General features: G+C 57.5%; 1 long non-coding RNA gene across 2 annotated transcripts in view; it reads left to right on the forward strand.

Annotated features, from left to right (window-relative positions):
- The window catches only part of LOC129027997 (uncharacterized), a 2535-nt gene extending 590 nt beyond the window's left edge, over positions 1–1945 (forward strand). Inside the window, exons 2-4 of one of the 2 annotated variants that reach the window (XR_010125939.1) lie at positions 612–804; positions 1161–1257; positions 1430–1945. This is a non-coding gene — a long non-coding RNA (uncharacterized LOC129027997). Of the gene's footprint in view, positions 805–1160; positions 1258–1429 lie in introns of both variants that reach the window. The other variant, XR_010125938.1, reaches the window with a different exon arrangement.
- Positions 1946–5000: the final 3055 nt, after the last annotated feature.

Raw genomic sequence — 5000 nt, forward strand, 5'->3', positions numbered from 1 at the left:
TCCCCCTCCCCCGCCTCGGCCTCCCAAAACGTGCCGGGAGTACGGGTGTCGGCCACCGCGCCCGGCCGATTCCTTCTTGTTTTCAATCTTCTTTTCTGCACGCTGCTGTGTGTGAGCATACGTATATCTATCTAGATAGATAGATACGTAGATATGGACACACGGACACGTACCTACACCGACGAAAATATCTAGTGATAAAACTAGACATTTCCATCATTCATACATGTGTATAGGATAGATGTTAATTTTAATGGATGAACGTGTATGACGTAAAAACCCATGTCATTTACATAGACCTGTATATGTATATCCTTCGTTTATTATGGATTAACAATGTTCGTGTATTTATTTTCTTTTCTTTTGGGGCCTGCCTGATCTTCTCACTCTGGGCTCTGGTGACCTCAGGCTCCCAAGTAGCTGGGATGGGACTACAGGGATCTCTTAAGCCCGGGAGGCAGAGGCGAACGTGGGCTGTGATCGCGCGCCTCCACTCCACCTGGGCTGGGCTGGGCTGGAGAGAAAACGGTGGATTGTCATCTTCATTACCTTACCTTTTAGCTTTATTCGTACCCTCTTATTTGCTTCTTTATTCTCATGGGTTATTCTAGGTCGTTGTCATGTTCATCGTTTGCTTGCTTGTTTCATTGGTTTCCTGCCTTCCCTGCCTTCCCGGCGGGGTCTTCCTCTGCCTCTGTCGCCCGGGATCACCCCAGCCTCGACGATTTCGACCGAGCGGCCGTCCCGCGTCTCATCCCTCCCGTCCCCGTTCCCTGGGACTACGGGTGTGCACCACCACACCGGGTGACTTTTATGTTCTTTCTCATGTCTCACGTTTTCCGTAGGTAGGGAGGCAGGTATCTGTGTATGTGTGGATGTGAGTGAGATGGGGTCTGGGGTTCTGTCGTGTGGCCCGGGCTGGTCTCGGACTCCTGTTCTCGAGCGATCCGCCTGCCTGCCTCGGCCGCCCGCGCTGCTGCTGTGACAGGCGTGAGACGCTGCACCTGGCTCATTCTATAGTTGCCTGCCTGCCTGCCTGCCTGCTTGCCTGCCTGTCTGTCAATCGTCTTCTTCTTAGTACGGGTGTGCTCTCGCTTTGTTGTCCACGCTCTGGGCACACGTGATCGCTTTTTAAACTTCTATGATTATTATTATTGCAGGTGTCGTCTCACACGTCGAGGTGATCTCAAACGTCTACGCTCCGGCCATCCTTCCACGTCGGCCTCCCGGAGTGCTGGGATGACACGCGTGGGCACGGTACGCTCTGGTCGTATTTCTCGTGGGTCGGTTCTTTCCGTTTTACGCACGCGGAATGCGAACAGATAAAATTTTGAGACGCGTCTCACCGATCTCTCCCCTCCCCCTCCCCCTCCCCCTCCCCCTCCCCCTCCCCCTCCCCCTCCCCCTCCCCCTCCCCCTCCCCCTCCAGACGGAGTTTCACTCTTGTCGCCCAGGGTGGACTACGATGGCGTGATCTCGGCTCGCTGCGACCTCCGCCTCCCGGGTTCGAGTGATCCTCCTGCCTTGGCCTTCCCGAGGAGCTGGAATGACGGGGAAGCGCCATCGTGCCCGGCTGACTTTTATATTTTTAGTACAGATGGGGTTTCTCCGTCTTGGTCAGCCTGGTCTTGAGCTTCCGACCGTTGGACGATTTTAACTTTCTTGGTGGTTGCTTTTCTTTTTCTTTTTTTCTTTTCTTTTCTTTCCTTCTCCTCCCCCCACCCACTCCCCCTGTCCTCCTCGTCCTCCTCGTCCTCGTCCTCCTCCTCCTCCTCCTTTTTCATCTCTTTCAGCTGGGCTCTCCTACTTGTGTTGCTCAGTTGCTCACGCTGGTCTCCAACTCCTGCCCTTGACGCTTCTCCCCTCACACCCACCGTCTGGTTGTTGAGATGCGCACCTCTTGTAAAATGGAAAAGATGAAAAAAATAAAAGACGGAGGTGAAAAGCACGGAGTGAACGTGTCTCTTGCCGTCTCCCGGGGTGTCCCTTGGACCCCGAGAGACGGAGGGAGCTTGGCTGAGTGGGTTTTCGTGGCTGAATCCTCCCGAGGGCCTCCTTCCCTCTCCCCCTTGTCCCCGCTTCTCCCCCGGCCGAGGCTCCCGCCGCCGCCGCCGTGGCATTTTCCCTAGGAGAGCTGTGGGAGAGGACCGACGCGGCTTCCGGATCTAGATCCCGCCGGACGTCTCTGGCTCGGCGTCCCCCGCCGGCTACCTGCCGCCTTCCGGGGAGCTCTGAGGCGCGTGCCCCCAGCCCCCGTCACGTCCCGCTACCCTCCCCCGGCTGGCCTTTGCCGGGAGACCCCGGGGGAACCGCGTGGACGCTGCTTTCCGACCCTCCGGCGAACACTTCCGCCGGATGCCCCGGGTTGGCCGGATGGGATGAGACTGGACCGCTCCGGACCGTGCTGTTCTTGGGGGTGGGTTGTCGTACAGGGTGGACCGGCGGCCCCGGCGTTGGAAAGGGTGCGCGGGGGTGGAGCTGTCACGTGGGATGCCCTCCTTCCCCTCGGCCTGCCTTCGGCTTCCTCGGGCGTGAAGACGACTTCCCGTCACGACCACTTTTCTCCCCTTTCTCCACCACACGGATGAGACGCATGAGAGGGAGAAACAGCTCCATAGATACTGCTGACCTTCATTTGTGGAATCCTCAGTCACCTACACACAGAGAGGTGACTACACGGGGACCCAAATCGGACACCGTTTCCGGGTCCTCATGGTGGGATTCGTCGGTCTCTCTCTCTCTCTCTCTCTCTCTCTCTCTCTCTCTCTCTCTCTCTCTCTCTGTCACACACACACACACGATTTCCGTATCTAGTTCACAAAGCACACTCACTTACCCTTTCCCCGGTACGCAGGCTGAGTGAAACTCACCCCGCCCTCCACCCGTCGGCTGACGAAACCCCTTCTCTATGATGTATGAACGAGACGGTCTGGGCCGGGCACGGTAGCTCACGCCTGTCACTCCGGCACTTTGGGAGGCCGAGGCGGCTGGATCGCTTCAGGCCGGGAGTTCCAGACCGACCGCGCTGGCCGACGCGGCGAAACCCCGTCTCTCTGAAAAATAGAACGGTGAGCCGGGCCTGGTGGCCTGGGCTTGGGATCACGACTGCTCGGGAGACTGGGGCGGGCGAGTGGCTCCGACCGGGGAGGCCGAGGTTGCGATGAGCTGAGATCGTGCCACGGCGATCCGGCCTGGATGACGCAGCGAGACCCTGTCTCGATAGAATCGTAATATTATTAGAAGGTGACTTGTGCCTGGTGATGGCCGCCTGTCGTCGCGGCTGAGAGGCTGCGATGAGGAGAAGATCGCTTGAGGCCCCGCGGGTCGAGGCTTCGGTCGGTCGGCCGTGACCCGCTGTAACCTGGGCGGTCACCGGTCGAGGACATAGGCCCCCTCCCCGTTTTCCTTTCTTTTCTTCCCTTCTCTTTTCTTCTTTTTTCTTCTCTTTTCTTCTTTCTTTCTTTCTTCTTTTTACTTTCCTTCTTCCCCTCTTTCTTTCATGCCTTACTGCCTTCCTGCCTTTCTTCTTTCCTCCCTTACTCCCTTCCTCCCTTCCTTCTTTCCTCCCGCCTCGGCCTCCCAAAGTGCTGGGATGACTGGCGTGAGGCACCGTGCATGCTTGGCCTAAAGAGACACCCTTTGAAAGTGAGACACGGGGAGCGCCTCCCGGTGATCTGATGGACTGCTTGATTTAGAGACGGCATCTCACTCTGTCACCCCGGCAGTGGTGCCGTCGTAGCTCCCTCACTGCAGCGTGGACGTTCCTGCACTCGAGCGATCCTTCCGCCTCAGCCTCCAGAGTACGGTACCCGGGACCACGGGCACGCGCCACTGTCCCCGGACCGTTTTTTTTTTTCCCCCCACCCCGAGACAGAGTTTCGCTCTGGTTGCCTAGACTGCGGTGCGGTGGCGCGATCTTGGCTCGCCGCAACCTCTGCCTCCCGGGTTCGAGCGATTCTCCCGCGTCGGCCTCCCGAGTAGCTGGGATGGCGGGCGGGCGCCGCCACGTCTGGCTGATGTGGTATTTTTAGTGGAGGCGGGGCTTCTCCGTGTGGCTCGGGCTGGACTCGAACTCCCGACCTCGGGTGATCGATCCGCCCTTCCCGGCCTCCCGAAGTGCTGGGATGACGGGCGTGAGCCACCGCGCCCGGCCTTCATTTTTCAATGTTTTTCCACGGACGGGGTCTCCTCGTTTTGTTGCCACCCTCCTGACCCGGCGTCTCAGAGTGCTGGCGTGACGGGCGTGAGCCACTGCGCCTGGACTCCGGGGAGTGATTCACGACCACGACCGCTGGACTGATTCTTTCTTTCTTTCTTTCTTTTCTTTTCTTTCTTTCTTTCTTTCTTTCTTTCTTTCTTTCTTTCTTTCTTTCTTTCTTTCTTTCTTTCTTTCTTCCTTCCTTCCTTCCTTTCTTTCTTTCTTTCTTTCTTTCTTTCTTTCTTTATGGATGGATGAATTCTTTTAGTATTGATTTGTGTATTTCTTTTCAGACGGAGTCTCGCTCTGGGCGAGGAGAGGCGAGGCGCATCGCTTTGGAAGCCGCGGCACCGCCTTCTGAAGCCCCATTCATATGCACAGAGCCCTATTCCCTTCCTGGAGTTGGAGCTGATGCCTTCCATAGCCTTGGGCTTCTCTCCATTTAGAAGCTTTGACAGGCGCAACCCCACCCAGAGGCTGGCTGCGGCTGAGGATTCCTGGGTGTGCTGGGGCTGGAAAGTGGGTCCCCTATTTTGGATACCTCGGCCGAGACATCCCCGGGCCCCCATCGCTTGCTCACCCTTTGAGATCCCCAGCCTCCGCCACCTTGCAGGCTCACCTCTTACTTTCATTTCTGTCTTTCTTCCTTTCTTGCGTTGGAGGAGGGCGTGCGGGAATGAGGGGGTGTGGGCGGGGAGGGGGTGCGGGGTGGGGACGGAGGGGAGCGTCCTAAGGGTCCATTTAGTGTCATGCCTATTTCACCACCACCACCACCAAAGATGAAAACAACCGTCGGCTAAAT

This window comes from Pongo pygmaeus, chromosome 23, assembly GCF_028885625.2.
Source record: "Pongo pygmaeus isolate AG05252 chromosome 23, NHGRI_mPonPyg2-v2.0_pri, whole genome shotgun sequence".
NCBI lineage: Eukaryota > Metazoa > Chordata > Mammalia > Primates > Hominidae > Pongo > Pongo pygmaeus.